The 17493-nt window shown below is 36.2% G+C and overlaps 1 non-coding gene across 1 annotated transcript; it reads right to left on the bottom strand.

Annotated features, from left to right (window-relative positions):
* Positions 1 to 135: 135 nt before the first annotated feature.
* On the bottom strand, positions 136 to 208 carry TRNAK-UUU (transfer RNA lysine (anticodon UUU)). The gene has a single exon. It is a non-coding gene; the product is annotated as a tRNA-Lys (tRNA).
* Between the last annotated feature and the right edge of the window lie 17285 nt (positions 209 to 17493).

Genomic DNA, 17493 nt, shown 5'->3' on the forward strand with positions numbered 1-17493 from the left:
AAATCTTCTATAAAGAATCAAAGCCTAGAATGATTTTCAGGGATTGGTAACATTACAGTATTTCCAACAGCTTAAAACGCCAGTCCTATCTAAATTTGTTTGGAAGAATGATACAACATTGAAGCATAACTACATCGCCCGAACAGGGACTTGAACCCTGGACCCTCAGATTAAAAGTCTGATGCTCTACCGACTGAGCTATCCAGGATCTGTTACATAATGTGGAAATACGCTAATGCAGGTAACCATGATTGATTTTCAGAAACCTGAATTAGTCACCAGGTTCGTTGTAATTTGGAACATGCTATACGTCTTGTGTACCAATGACTGGAATCCTACTACAGAGAATCAAAGCCCAGAAGGATTTTCAAAAGTGAAAGTAATGGAGGTAAGCAGAATGGCCAAAGGCAGAAAAGTTAAAATGTTAAAGGGTTTAGAAGAGACCGGTTTAAAAACAAGGTTAATAACACGTTAGAGTTTCAAACAAAATAACTTGTATCCTTCTGCAATGATGAAATAATAATGGGTGTTTATGATAGATGGTGAAAAGATCTGATGGCGAAGAGCAGGTTTCCTGCAGGAAAATAACTTGTATTGTCCTGCAATGATGATGATGGCTAATGATGAAAAAATAAAGGGTGTTTATGAAGGAAAGCTATACGTCTCACGTCCCAACAGTCAGAACTCTTCGATAGAGAATCAAAGCCTAGAAGGATTTTCAGCCCGATCCAACATTGAAGCATAAACTACATCGCCCGAACAATGACTTGAACCCTGGACCTTCAGATTAAAAGTCTGATGCGCAACACGTCTCTTGTACCATTCTACAGGTCTCTTGTACCAACAATCAGAACCCTATGATAGAAAATCGAAGACTAGAAGGATTTTCAGAGATGGTAAGACAACTGTTTATACAGTAGTCTAGAAAGCCAGCCCCATCCAAATTAGTTTGCAAGAATGACGACAGAGTATCAAAGAATCAAAGACTAGAAGGACTTTCAATTTTGAAAGTGATGAAGTTAGCAGAATGGCCGAGACAGAAAACTTAAAATGTGAAAGGATTTAGAAGGGACCGGTTTAAAAAAAGAGTTTATACCAAGTTAGAGATCCAAGCAAGGGCCATTTAAAGGCCATAATAAGGTATTACACTAATGGAGGTAACCCTGAGTTATTTTAAAAAACATGAAATGGTCAACGGGTTCACTGTTCTTGGGTACATGCCGGTACATGTCTCGCGTACCAATAATCAGAACCCTACGATAGAGAACCAAAGACTAGAAGGAGTTTCTGACATGGTAAGACAACAGTTTATATAGTAGCTTAGAACAGTTATTTTCAACCACTGTGCCATGAGAAATCTTCAGGTGTACCATGGGTAATTATCCAATTACCATTGTCGAGTGTCTGTGCTGTAGTGGCTGGCAGAGTAATGAAATACTCTTCCATGTCACTGGGTGACAGTAGGTGGCTTAATTGCCTTGTTCATTCTTACAGAAAAGCGAATTAGCTACAGAGTGTCATTTTGTAACATTTTTGATTTGTGTTGTGTTGCAGGAAATTTTTAATGTAAACAATGTGCCGGTGTTCAAAAAAGTTTGAAAAACACTGGCTTAGAAAGCCAGCACCATCCAAATTAGTTTGCAAGAAGGAGACAACTCTGATGCATACACTACATGGCCCATCAGGTTAAAAGTCTGATGCTCTACCAACTGAGCTAGCCAGGCTCTGTCAAGTGTTCTCACAGGTACCTTAAAAGGCATCAGATATTTACAATAGTGGACAGCAGATCAGAATGTGAAGAGGAGGTTTACTGCAGGAAAATGACCTGTATTCTCCTTTGATGATGATGAAGATGACGGCTGATGATGAAATAATAAAGGGTGTTTATAGAGGGTTATAGCATTTTGGAGCTCAATCGAGGTCCATTTTCAAGGCTATATAAAGATCCTATGCAAATGGGGGTAATCATGATTGATTTTAAGAAACTTTAAAAAGCATCAGCTTAAAAAGGCAGTCAAATCCAATTTAGTTTGCAAGAATAAACTAACCCTGGGCCCTCAGATTAAAAGTCTGATGCTCTACCAACTGAGCTATCCACCCTCTGTAAAATGCTCTCACAAGTGTCTTAAATTGCACAATGTATTTTAAGGCCAAAATAAGGTTTTACGCTAATGAAGGTAACTATGATTGATTTTCAGAAACCTCTTGTGCACCAGCAATCAGAACCATAAGAAAATTATAAAAGCCTAGAGGGATTTTCAGAGATTGTAACACAACAGTTTTAGCAGCAGCTTTGAAAGACAGTCCCACCTACTATAGTTTGCAAGAATGAGACACCTTAAACTACATTGCCCAAACAGAGATTTGAACCCTTTAGTATATTCCTCTTTTTAAGGGTCTGTGTTGACAGGAGTTGGCTACATGAGTTGATGTGCAGGTTAAATATACCTGTGAACGATATTTGAATGAGTTTAGAAACATCTCAAACTGATGTCAAATTTGTTACAGCAATAAAATCTCAAAGATCATTAATATGGACCTTAGAGCAGTTAACCGTCCTTGCATGCAAATGAATTTTTCATCAATAGATGGCACTGTGTACATATATTTTATAGTTTATTTCTTCTAATTCCTTTTTTACTTTGTAACGTGTACTTCCAAGTGTTTATAATATATAATAAATGTTTTACATTACAGATTTACATAAACTACTCTCATGGATTAAAAGAAGATTTAATTAAAATGTTTGAGTAAGGCCCGTTCTATGGCTAAACTCACAGGTAGAAATACCAAAAAAATACTTTAGGTCAGTAACTAAGTCACAAACAAATACTCTAAGTTACACACAGTGTCTTTTTTAGTTTTGTGTTGATCACAGTCTTTCGTCTTTCATCTCTCTCTCTCTCTCTCTCTCTCTCTCGACCGCTGTTTTACATTATATGTATATAGGTGCTATAGGAGGAAGTGACCCATCATAACCCAAAAGTACAAAATACTTCCTAAATAAATGTTTTAAAAATAGCACACCATGTATTCATTCACTCTTCATAGACTCTCTATTGATTATTGTTTTTAATGTTGTCAATCATAGCATTAGTTTCAATTGTATATAAGGTACTTACTCCTCCCAATGCCAACACAGATGATCTCCTACCTTCACAAGCTGCTCTGGCTGAAAAATCAGATGCTTGCAAACACTTTGCACGATTGGGCAATAGGTGGCAGAAAGAGTCATTGTTCACCACCAAAATTCACCACCAACGAATTTTCAGAGGAATTGCCTCTGGGAATAATTTATAAATAGGGCCCTAGAAAAGATAAAATTTTACATAATTTGTAAGCCTAACTTTGAAAATATGCAGGATGCACTTTGATTTGAGAAAATGTTGTAACAGGAAGTTTAGTTATAATTTTATTATTACTTTAGCCTCATTTTAATTTGCATGAAAAAAAGACAACTGATTGTGGATAATGTCCATTTTTCACCAAACCTTAGTACGATTCTGTCCTTTTGGGGTGCTGTTTTCTACCAATGGTTTTCTATACATCCTTTTCCTGTTTGAAGGAAGAATTTATTCACAGCAGGATGATTGTTATATATTGAAGATAATTTAGCAGGCTTTGTACACTCTCTTCTTTTTTGACCTATTGGACGTTTGATAATAATGATTTTTTTTTTCATTACAATTAATTGTTTCCTTTGGGCTAGGCTCTTTGGTTCCCCACTGACTTCAATATTACATTTCAACTAAAGCATTTTGTTACGGTCATTTATCTATTTATTGCTTCCAGGTAACTATGCAATATAATTTACCCATATACTCTATTGATTATATTTATGACTAAGGTTCCGTTCCATCTATAGAGGATTTTGGAAGTAGCAAACATTTTTGGTATGTCCTGCATGGTTACAACTTTCAGGATTGTTCCCTTTGTTGATTTTGCATACTACCTAGATCTATAGACAAGGTGTTATTCTAGTGTAAACATCTCTAGGAAGTAAAAAAAAAAAACATTTTGATCAATTATCCCAAGGCAAGCAATCATTTTTCAACAACATAAGTTCATTGTTTTAATGAATTGAACACACTGAGATACCGGTACTCACAATTGTAAGTGCAAAATCAAGCTTCATTACTTTTATGAATTGATTGGAAAACCCATTTCTTTATAATTAGGTATAGTATTTTGTACATATTTTTACACTAAAAAACTTCCCCTGTTGATAAGATTATGTGTACTAAGCCAACTTTTCTTGTACTTATAGTTTGCTATTGGTTTCTCATATCCCCTGAGGAAGCCCTCTGGGCGAAATGACAAATAGGATAGTTTACTAAAGGATTTGAGAATGTTTTACACAAATATTTTAATATTTATTAATGCTGATCAGCCAAAACATTAAAGCCACATGTCTAGTATTATATAGGTCCCCCTTGTGCCTCCAAAAACAACTCTGACCCATCAGGCATATACTCCATGGCACCACTGAAGGGATCCTGTGGTATCTGGCACTGGAAAGTTAGGAGCAGATTCTTTAAATCAAGTTGCCCCTGATGGCCTGTCTTCTTCAAATACGGAATCCTGATGCCATCTTTTGCCCAGGAAAACAATGCACTTTTACCCAGTTGTTCAGAAAATATAAAAGCAAATATCATTCATCAGACCAGACCACTTTCTTTCATTGCCTTGTGGTTCAGTACTGATGCTCATGTGCACATTGTAGGTAATTTCAGCAAAGGACTGGAGTCAGCCCAGGTACTTAGACTGGTCAACAGATATGCTACACGCTGTGCCTTTATTTTATGTCCAGCATTCTTTCTTTTATGGCTAACATCTTTAACAATTTGTTCTATCATAGTTTGTGGGATCTGTGGGATTTGAAAAGATGTATTAGTTTTCCCCCCCATGAGCATCACTATGTCTTAAGCAAATGTAACTCTTTTGCTGTTGTCCTTGTTGTGTTTCTTTTGATTACATATGGTAGGGGCTAACTGTTGCATACTAGGTACTCCCCACAAGATCTGCTATTTTGAAGAAGAATGACCCCTTTCCTTTAGTAATTTCATCAAAGTGCTTGTCAAAGTATAACAGACTTATTGCCACTATATGCAGCATGGTGGCTCAGAGGTAGCACTCTTGCCTTTGCAGTGCTAGGTCCCAGGTTTGAATATTGGCCAGGACACTATCTGGATGGAATTGTCTGTGTGGGTTTCCTTGGGTACTCCAGTTTCCTCCCACATCCCAAAAACATGCAGTAAGATTAATTGGCTTCCCATCAAAATCGACTTTGGATGACATATGACTATGGTAGGGACATTAGATTGTGAGCTCCTTTGAGGGACAGTTAGTGACACAACTATGGACTTTGTACAGCACTGTGTAATATGATGGTGCTATATAAATACTGTGTAGTAATAATATATATAATCAATGATATTCTCTTGGGTTAATATTTGGCGGATCAGTGTATATGCACAACAAACTAAGTAAAGATTTATTTTAATAATGCACTCATGTGAATAGAAAAATACTGTTTACTTATTTTAACCTCACATATTAAGATATTTGAAAGACATATTTAGAAAATCAGCTACACTGGGTTTCATTTACTAAAGACATAGTAAACTTATCAAAGCATAGATTTATGCTATGTACACAAGTCAGAAGATTCTTGTCCAATACGAAACTTCAAGCTCATATCGGGCAAGAATTTAATATATGTACTTTGGTCATCCAGTCTTAGATGGATCCATCATTCATGGTCGGATCCATGAACACCCAGCGGTGAATGACCGATGTACAAGTCAATGAAGAAGAGCACAGCAGGGTGCCACTCGCTTGTTATCCCCCCTTCCTCCCAATATAGAACAATACAGCCCTATGTGTACAGCACTTGTTCATTTGTCTGTCACTCCTATTGCTGGTCACAATCACAAAAGATAATTTACAGCAACAAAAATTGAATGCGTGTACACTGCCTTACTTAGTGGTATATATGTAAACCATTGGATCTGACTTGCAGCACACATTCTGTGGTAGATGATTAATCATTCTCATTGAAAACACATACACCTAGAACATTCTGCACTAGGGGAGTTTTCAGACTCCTGCTCTTTCTTTTGATATCATTGAATATTTATGGGACTGGTATTTTGTGCATCTATCAGAATCTATACCTCTTTCCCTCTGCAATAAAATAACCTTTTCTGCCTGATCACAATTTTTTCATTGCCTTCTCCTATCCTGACTCAATCTGTTTCTTGGTGACTGGCCATTGGCCATCTTGATTGTCCTGGCTGGAATGACAAAACTCCTGTTCATGCACATGCACACAGGTGTTCATTCAACTCCTTGGGCTGCCAGAATGACTGGAATATGCCAGCATTCTGCACCGAGCTGCACATTTCAAGAAGAAGATTGCAAACAGGCAGGTTTATTGCAGAAAGGACATTGCCTGCAATAAAAATCCTGCCCGTTCAGAACTATATTTCTACTTTATTAGGAAGATGTTTTATTGCATCTAAAAGTCATGTGCAAGGGAATTTTGAAAACACAACATTTTTTGCTTGCATGTGATTAAATAATTGTGGTGAACACAGCTTTACCTTATTCTCTAAGTTAAGAGAACGTTGTAGGATGCCTTTGGATGAATAGAATGGACATTCAGTTCAGAGTTGCCATTATGCAGTAGAACTGCCTTCAAGCTTCTCTGCAGGGAATTATTAAAGAGACATCATTCAAAAGGAACATACAGTCAATTGATGTCATGAAGAAAGTTGTCAGTTTATAATTTCATGTTCTGTAGTTAAATACAGAAACACCCTTTGCAAGCAAGTGCTACTGCTTAAGCCTAGAAGTAAGAAGTTCTGCTTTGTTTTTGGATAGATTTAGATCACGAACAAGAATATTCAGCTTTGCTTGTTTAAAAATCTCTGGTACGGCCACTTAATCAGAATTTGATGATTCTTGATTGTAACCAGTTGCACTTTCACTGTATTCCTCATCACCTTATACAGAAGCAAGTCCATTGTGAATCATTACAAGGAACAGGCCTGATTGCAGAATCCAAGCTGGGATATACAATTATGTGCTTAGTTGTAGTTCAGAATCCACTTTCCCACATGTTCATGTAGCAAAAATAACAATCGTTTAGATGGTCTTGCTGTTCTCTCCACACTATTGGGATTGCAAATGGCATCTCTGCCTTTCGCCAATTTAGAGTCATGCAGTCCATTGGAACCAGCACAGATAGTATGTAGAGCCCAAGATTTATCCTTGTCACAAAGTAGACAGTAAAGTTTGTATATTTTCTTAAAAACTGTGTTAATTAAGCGATATACTTTCATCCTAAAGGACCCACATACATGAACTGTCTTGATGGTTAACACAATTTCTAGGCATGAAAGCAACTTAATCAATTGCAGTTAATGATTTCTGTAACATAAAAAAACAGACAATTGCTGTTAGGTCTTGTAATACGTTTAGGATACTTATACCAAATATCACAAAAACTAGATGTACTATAGAAAAACTGAGAATATTACAAAACCCAATGTGACAGGGTATCTCAGTACTTTAATGGTGTGGAATGGTGTTTATATCCAGAGTCTTTACCAGTTTAAAGCTACAGGAAAGGTAAGTTTGTTTTCCATTGTAATGTTGGAAAACTGAAAAACCAGTTTAGGGTCCTGGAGCTGGTCTGGGAAGAGATGAGAGGGGTCCTTGATCACGTGGTTTAAAACCAGGTGTTTTTCTGCCTGTGCAGCCTGAGCATAGGTGTATTATTTAGCCTAACAAGCTTAGTTTTCAGACAGCCTTGTATCCAGTAGGTAGCTGGAGGCTGTAGAGAAAAAAAGCACTACAAAGACCGTTGCCAGGAGAAGCTCCCAGAGACTGTGAGTTGCCCTATTTTGTAGTTATGGACTTTTAGTCATGAATCATATGGATAATGTTTATTTTGCTGTTTATCTTTTGGGCAACTTGCTAATAAAAAATAGCCTGCACTCCTCTCTCTTACCAGTTTTCCTAGTTGCTACCTTGCGATATCCTGCGTAAGCACCTGGCACCAAATTACTGAAGAAACTGACCTGTTTTTTTAGAATTCTCTTCTTTAAAAAAATATTAATTAATGAAAGCTATTTAGTGCAATTTATTTCATGAAAACAAATGCATTGTCGCATAATGTGTATGCCTACATATATGGCCAGCAAAAGGCTATAGCAAACTGAGAACTCAAATCTCATCAGCTGCTTTGGTTCAGGTCAGGTTACTATACTTCTTACAATGAAAGGGAGTTTCTAGGGGTGAAAATAATTAAAATGGGCTTCAAAGGTTACCTAAAATCAGCTTGCATTTGTGTGCACCTGTTCTTTCATCCAAATCAATAAAAAGAATCAAAGACTACCAAAAGGATTTTTTAATATTACAGAACCACATTCCCTGCTAACTTAATGTGATCTTATGGATGAGAAATCAATTAGACAGAGCTGCTAAAACATTTCAGTTCCCTGTTCTTACAGCCACTGCCCAAATGATAAAATGCAAATATTGGTAGTGAATTTGGAGGTTTCAAGAAAATGCAAGATTAAATATTTTTTTGTCTTTGATCTTTAGAAATTAATAACTTTTCCCTTCTCAACATAAAATACAATGAAACTGATTCTAATATAGTTAGCATTTCTTAATGTAGAATGTGTCCATACAATGTATTTTACCAATATGTGTATGTTTCATGTATTATTTTTGGAAAGAACCAGTTTCATTGCATGACAACGTATATGAATTCATAGCTAAAGTTAAAATAGGATTAATATGTCATTATTTTTGTGTTAGATGTTGTATTTGATGTTAGTGCCAGTATTTTCTGTGCAAATATTTAATTTGACAAAGCAAATTCATATTCTGTTTTAGGTGCAATGGTGTAGAGTAGGTCTTCCCTGGCATCTAGAAACCTATTGTAGGGAGTCTCAATATGCAATATTAATTCATTAGAAACCACACAGCTTGTTTGCTACAGCTTTAACTTTTATATCTTGAATACATTTATACATATAGGTTTTTCTGTCACCCTTTTTTAAAAAATCTAAACTAGCCTACATTTTTTAAACCCTTCAGGATAAATAAGTTCTTTAAATATATGTCTAATATATTGTGTGGATTTCATGGGCGTAATCCATTCAAAATTAAAGGAGTAATTCTATTAGCATGGTTTAGATGCATACCATATATCAATATTCATTTAAACTGCCTTGTAACTAATCACAATGTCATTCTGTCAAGATCCTTTAGTAATAAAATACTATTTGGCAGAGTTTTAATAACTCTACAAACTTTTATGCAGAAATGAACATCTCAATCTTTTTTACATCCAGCAAGTCATTAATAAAAAGTTTGAAATAAGGTAAACTGAATAAAGCAGCATCTCTACTGCTCTCCTGCCATTTGCTCAAGTCCTACCATTGGGTGACCGAACATCTGCTTAAAAACATGCTGGACAGCAAGTGGAATGCAGGAGATTTGGCAGTATATGCTCACTACAGAGTCATTGGCTTCGGAGACATTGAGAAGCCAAAGTTACAGGAGCCCCATGGATCTGCTGGGGCCTGTGTATACAGGTATTACCTACTAGAGATGATATCAATGCCCTCATCTTCAAATTGAAAGCCACTAACCAGACAGCCATATCTGAAGTGAAACAATACAGGAGAAGGTTAAAGTCACGGAGAAAGCAGAGGGATTGGAAGTGGTAACATCTAGCTTGGAATATAGAGTGTCTCTGCTGGAGAGAGATAGAGACTCTCATTACCAACAAATGGTGTCTCTTCTGCTGGATGATTTTAAAAACAAATCACACTGAATAAAGGATTTTGAAATGCACTGCTTAAATACCAGTGTTGTATGTATCTTCAACTAGCTCATAGTAGATGCCCCTGCATCTCTGCTAAAACTGAGCAAGGTACATTGTACTCTGGTTCCATGCTCTGTGAATCCAGAGAGACCTCATGGTGTGTTTTGAAGAGTTCATTAATACAATATTAGAGGCTCTAGATTCTAAAACTCAAACGCACCAGATTTATATTCTGTATAAGGTGTGGTGTCATCTTAAACCCTTACTTGATAGGATTAGAGAGGCTGGGGCTACCTATTGCTGGGAAATTACCATTAATCTAAACATAAATTGGTGACCACACATTTTTTATGTTCCTTTTCAAATCTGTCAAATCTTTTGAAGTTTTAGCTATTGACTCTTTCCACTTGGATGACTTGCTGTTCTTCTTCTTGCATCTAGGTCTCATGTGGGTTCTCCTCCACTCCACTTCAAAAATGAATTAGCTGAAGCCCCCAGAGAGAGCACCTGTGTTCATTGTCATCATGCTGCAGTTCCAGACATTATTAGCACCAGAGCTTGACTCAGACTTTGTGCTTTCTTTTTGGCTTTTCTTACATATCTATAATGTCTTATAGTACTAATTACCTTGCTTAAATACACCTTTTTGGTCTCTTTGAGCAAGTCCATTTGTTTTACATACAGTCATGTGTCTTGCTTTTCTCTTGCACAGATTTGATACCTGAATAAAATTCCCTAGCTTGCATTTATCATGTGGGTGTCATGACCACTCTTCCTTCCTTTGCCCATGGGGGCTCTCTGTTCAACCAGGGTCTGTGTTCTCAGACAAATTTTTTTTTTATCTCATTGACCTATAGGAACTCTTTTACCTTTATGTAAAACTACTACTAGTGTTCTCAGGGAAGCCCGAACAGCTCACAATGCTTCACAACAACTTTTTCCCCCACCCTTATTCAATAGGAGCCCTCAATTGGTCCTGGGGTGAATTGGTAGACTTTACTATCTATCTCTGGCCAACAGGTATTGAGGCAAGAAGCACAGCTTTTAGGCTTCAATTTGGGGAATCAATAAAAAACCTCCATTCCTTCCTATCGTACTTCAAATATTTTCATCATTATAGTACACCAATTCCCTCTAAGAAAAATATAGAACAAAAAATTTCACTGGATTCCTGTATCACAAGAATGAGGTATCTGGTGCCAACAATTTTCACTAGAGCACAGCAATTTAGCTATTGTTCTTTTGTTTTGAACAGTGTCTTTGCATGCATTTATATGTCCTTTGTCATATGTAGTTGGAAAAGGAAAAAAAAAGTAATTTTTGGTTAGAAAAGTTCTAGATACTTGGTGTCAGTACACTACGGACTGTCAGGCAATAGTAACATTCAGCCAAGTTGAATATGGCAATTTGTGGAAAAATCTTAAGAAGTGAAGAAAAACTGATATCTTTTTCCCATTCAGAGCCCCAAGAAACATAAGAATCAGTCAAAACTTTGCAAAAAAAAAAAATGCCAGCACAGGCCTGTGTATTTAATACCATATAATTAATTTCTGCGAAGAAATTATATGAACTGAAATATTCCAAAAAGTTCCACATACCTATTCTTGTATTCTTTTTAAATCTCCTTTTCACCACTTAAACACACGCTAGTGCCCTTGGTTAGAAAAAGGAGAAAAAAACTTCTCCAGTACCTAATCATGAAGGCACCAAAAGCTTAATTCTTTCCCCTGGCAACTGTATATTCCTCTTAGATGTGGTTCATTGTTAATCCTTACCCCAGGGCAATACTACTTCATTAGATAAGAAGTATAATCAACACACAGCATATCACTGAAGGGTGATGCAAGCAAAAAAGAATGAATATCATTGTTTTATTAAAAGTCTTTAAAATAAAGTTAAAACAACTCACATTTACAAAGTCTACATATAGAACTAATAATCACTCTTGATTTTTTAAGGCCCTGGAGGCTAGGTTTCTGTAATTCTACTTCAACTTTTTTTTAATCTTATTCAAAGGTCATTTGAAAATAAAATCTCTTTAAATAAAACAAAAACAAAATGTCCAAGTTGATGTCTGAGTTTTTGATTCTATAAATGTTTGAGATACTCTCAGGATTTACCTACCAGTGGGTATGTCTAGACCTAACTTCGAAAATTCCTGTTCTAAAAGTGATAAAATTATAAATTCTTCCTAAGCAGATCTTACCAAGAAATTACACATTGTAAATATTTTATTGTTTTACTGTTTATTTTTTTTTTTAACGGTTTTTTATTAAAGGATGTTTCAATAAATAACAATAACAACAATACCACATTCAAGGTTACAATGAAAAAACTCAGGCAAACAAATTCAAACAAAACAATGATAGGCATTTCCAAGTTAAACAGCATCTATAACGGCAGGATCTATATCCAGAATTCTCAAAGTATACCATTCAGTATGTTGAAAAGTATTCACAATTTGATGTTTTTTTGAGCAAGACCGAGTCTCTATAAAGAATTCCATGTGTTGAAAACATTTCTAACCTTGGTTTCTTTATCTAAAGATGCTTCTATCCAAGCCAGTCTAAAAACATGGTCCAATTTCTCCTTAAAGAGCCCAAGTGTTGGTGGGTGTGAGTCTAACCGTTTATGCAATGTCGTTTTCTTGGCCACCAGGGAAAGAATAGCTTAACAAATTTCAGCCACCTTTAGTACTCCTAGCCCCTTGTATATTATATGTACCTAAGATGGCCCATTCAAAGGTCAATGGGACATAATTAATTATTAATTAATAAAAGAAGTAGAACTGTTATTTTTAATTCTCTTATATATACAAAAACAATAAGTGCAGGGCTCATCAGTGATACTTAGATTCTATAGCATGTACTATTTCATATTACTTTAATTAAAAAAGTTCCTAATTAAAAATAACTGTTTTTTAAAAACATAATAAATATGTATGCAAAGAAAACATATGTATGCAGATGAAATGTCTTTATACTCCTGATCAATATTTATACTGTAATAAGGCAAGTGTGTCTTGTGGTTTCCTCCTCTTTACAGCTTTACAACATGGTAAAACTGAAGGAGTTAACTTATTGTCATGTAAATCTTCTTCTTTGTTTAGCTAATTAAATAGCTAATTAGATAATGTTATTTTTACTCTACCCTTTAATTCTTGTCACATGTTCATACAGTAACAACTGTCTCCTTCGGCTAAAAAACATTTATCTGCCCTGACACAACTAAAATACTGTGCATATCATCCAAAAATATCCCACCTTGAATACTGTAGTGCCTACCTATACAGTCTTCCAATAAAATAGCCTTTTCATTGTACAGATATTAGATGCAAGTTCATACAAACCTTTTCTCTTGTTCAACCAACTCTTCTTTTTTCAGTCATACTAAAAGTGTGTCATTTTACTGATTGGGAAAACATTAGGAAATTCTTAGTGGTATGAATGTAAGGTTGTGTTACATACAATAAAGCTCAACATTTTATGATAGCTTTTTTTCTATACACTGCACATTATATTCCAAATCAAAACCAGAAGAAAATTTTATCAAATTTGTGTTATTTCCTTACAGAATTGGAAGAAAAGCCAATATTAGGCTGTTCAAAATAAAAATAGCAGCGCCCAGGATGATTGGACCACATTTCACAATTCTTCTGCATTTTAGTTTTGCCTCAGAAAAAGCATTTTTATGTAATTTCACTGGCTTTCTATTGGATTCAGGGAATGGGCTGGCTACTCCATAACTTGAATCTTGTTGGACTGGAACCAAGATGTTGCTGGTTTACTGGTGTGTTTGGGGGTCATTCTCTTGTTGCTAATTCTTTAATTACAAGGACTGAGTCAGGATAGAAAAATGAAAGCAGTCACTGACACGTTTTTTAGGTTTGAAGCTCTGGGGCAGTCATCCTAATGATTCATTCACTAATTGGTGTGAATAACCTGGAGTTAGCATGTGTATATCGAAGCCCCCAACACTTTGTCTGCATGCTGGTTTTAGGTTAGTGACCAATGACTCTGAAAAGCCAAGAATGTAAGGTTGCAGTTGACACTGACCCTGACCTCAAATGAAGATTTCAGTCAAAGAGAGCTGACACCAGACCCATATCTTTAGGAAAACAAGAGAAACCACAAAGAGTGATGGCGCCACACACCTGGAAGTATGTAAATTCCAGGGAAAAGGGCAGCAGTGCTGAAATATACCTTCTAAAGTCACTGTAATAGAAGTACAAGGATGCTATTGCTGATATCTTCTTTATACAACTGTCACTGTGCTGGTACGTTTACTTTAAATCAACTTTATGTACTTGAACTATAACAAACAATTAGCAGTACATAAGGAATAAAGCTAAATATACACACGCTAGATATCTGTCACTTGAGGCAAATGTTTATGATCATCTAAAGTGAAAATCTGGAGTGTGAAGAGCAGCAATGCCACCACTGATCACTAACCACTGACCACGGATAACCATTGCAATTCCCTATCAGGTAGGATTCAGTGGGTTGCCATCTACTCATCCCCCTTCCACAAAACTAAATAGCAGTGTTTGTTCACAAAAGATCATTTCCAGCAACAGAAATTAAAAGTGTGTATGGGAAAGAGGTCTCAGAAAAGAAAAACTAACCCAGTGGTAAAGCATTGACTCATTTCTGAGAAGAGCACATTTATGAGCATGGCTAGATATCTCAGAAACCTATAGGCACAGAAAATTTGGCACAAGTCACATGACAAGTGATGTCTCACGTTTCCTGTTTAATTTTTTTTCTCAATCATCTTTACACAATATGTACAAATTTTTTTTTTATCAAAATAACAATTGGTTAACTAATTAACAAAAAAAAAAAAAAACATTAGCCAATTCATTTTTCTTTTCGCATTCTGTTAGAATATTAGTCATATATATGATTGTACACTGAATTGTTTTAATCAAAATGTGAATTGATTTCTCAAATCAACTGTTAAATTAATGATTAATTTTTTATAGGTTATGGCTAGCCTACTTTTACCAATTAGTATTTAAAACAAGCAACATCTACATCAATCATTAACAAGCAATTGTAAAACCATATTCTGAAGCTATAAATGATAATATATGAATTATTTAATAACTTCAATGTGCAGAACTATGTCCAACACATTAGGTTTAAATTTTTATGTGAAATAAATCATTACCTTATTTAACTCTGAGTTTTCAAACACTCACTTTTTTTTCAATAACATGACTGTGTTCCTCAAACTAGACAAAACAAAAACTACCCCACTATTACATGAAAGCACGCTTTCAGTTTGCAGAAATCTCTATTCTTTCTTATTTAGCACTTTCCCATTTGTTTAAACTTTCACATTTATTAAAGTTGGAGTAACTACAAGAAAGGAATGCAAAGAAGAAGCACTGATTGTAGCACAATTGTTATTTGCTGTCTTTTTCCTGCAGTTGCTTGTGCTGGCAGTAGTGGTGATGTTGGTGGTAGTTTGGTTGTATTGATGGTGGTATCTGTGCTGTTGGTGGTAGAAGGGGTGGTAGTGTATTAAAAAAAAAGGGTCTCCGAAAACAGTAGGTGGACAAGTAGCGCTTGGTTACAAACTTTTGGCATACTCTGAGTCAGGGTCAGATAATGATGATTGTTCTGGACAGAGGATAGTACTGTGTGGCAACATTTATCTAATAAAACAAAACAAAAAAATTTTATATAATAATTTTTATATAATAAAATTATAAGGTAGGGTTTCTCGTAAAGTTTTCAGGTCTCTTCCTATTGAAGCTTTAATACCTCTGACTTTTTTGCACAGTCCTGAGAGTTTCAGCTCATGGAGGTTTAACTTATTCAGTGTCTCTTGTTTTGGCAATTTTATGCCCTCTATAAATGATGTATCTATTTATGTGTGCAACATATGTAAACACAGCTTAAGCCATGGATGACTAGGCACATGGTATTAAATTCCATTTATCCAGCACCTAAACAGGCATTATCTGCTTATATGGGAAAAACACTGCCTAAAAAAATCTTACCTAGTCTGTCTAATCCTCCATCCAGTTCTCAAAAGGGTGAGAACTTTAATGTTGAGACTGCTATTGCTGCTGTTGCCTGTGGGGATCAGCCATAATCAGGGCGGCATTTGCATTCCAGATGTACAGAAAGGGCCTTCTTCACTTCTCCTGCAGAGTGCCCATTCTCACAAGTTGGTGGAAGCCAGCTCCTTTAAAGAGTTTATGGAATGTGCTCAGCTCCCCTGGAAGATACCAAGTCACCATTTTTTAAATCAAGGGACTCCTGCACTTTACAAACTTTTAGCCCGTACTGTGTCAATTTCCCTGAAATTCGCACTGTGTAGCCAGGTCAATGCAATGGCAGATACCTGGAGTGGCATTGGATCCATTGGTCCATCGGATTAATGTCTTGCATGGCACCAACATGTCTGCCCAGTTGGGCCTGTTATTACCCAGTAGAGTGCCCAGGAGGATGAGCTCCACGGTTGGCTCCTCTTCTGATTCCTTTTTCTTCTTACTCTTTACAAAAGTACCACTCATGGTTTTGCTTTGCAGTTGTTAGTGGGAAATAGGACTTTTATGGGGAGTATGCACCACCACAGGAGGTAGAAGGAAGTAGGCTACATGAGAAAATGAGGTGGATGAAGAACAGAAGGAACCACTGGTCAGGTATAACACTAGGAGGTGACACAGGTCATGGTCTAATAGATATCTATAAGGTCATGCTGACAATGGAGATCTCAGTGCAGGGCAAGAGGAAGCAGATTCACCATCCACCTTGGCAAACACAGCAAGTTGTATGTTTTAGCAATGATAAGTATATTGTTGATGTCAAACAGAGAGACTATAGGATACTCACACACTTATGAACAAACATTGTGCAGCTTAGGACAGCATTTCTCTCTAAACTGCATAACAGTCCCTCTTGGACATAGAAGTCAATATTATGCAGCTGCAGCAGCATCATGAGAGCAGGAAGTTTGAATAATCAGATACGGCAGAAGGTATCATTTTATCTAGCATGCCCAGAAGTACAAAATCCCTTTAAACATAGAATTCACAGTTCAAGTATGCCATTCAGGTTCTGTCTTGTCCACTCTCGAGTGTCATGTTAGAGAGAGTTTTCTGTGTGGCACTTGGAATTTTCATTCCTAAATAAACGATACTATCTATCACCAGTATGTAGCAATTTACATTTAATAAAATGGCCCAGTCCTGGATTGGTGACCTGTCAATGCTGCCAAAGGTTTCTAAAATTGGCTACACAATCCATTCCTGTTGAATTTCCACCAAAAATAATCAAAATATGAGAAAACAGGTTATAGGAACACATTTTCCATTTACAGGCACTTTAATTCCAAGGAACACTCTCCATTTTGACCTCCATTTATATGACTCTTATGGTCCTATTTATAAATTATTCTCTTGTCAATTCATCTGAAATTCGCTGACTGCCATTGGAATCTCTTTACCCCTCACCTTTCTGTTCCTATTAAAACAATGACTCGTAGGAAATGCTATAATACCATTATTCTTAAACAGGATTTATTAAGCCAACATATTTACCCAGCGCTGTACATTAAAAAGGGTTTGCAAATGACAGACAAATACAGACACAAGACGAATACAGTGACACAGGAGGCGAGGACCCTGT

The sequence above is a fragment of the Pyxicephalus adspersus genome, chromosome 3 (genome assembly GCF_032062135.1).
Source record: "Pyxicephalus adspersus chromosome 3, UCB_Pads_2.0, whole genome shotgun sequence".
Classification (NCBI taxonomy): Eukaryota; Metazoa; Chordata; class Amphibia; order Anura; family Pyxicephalidae; genus Pyxicephalus; species Pyxicephalus adspersus.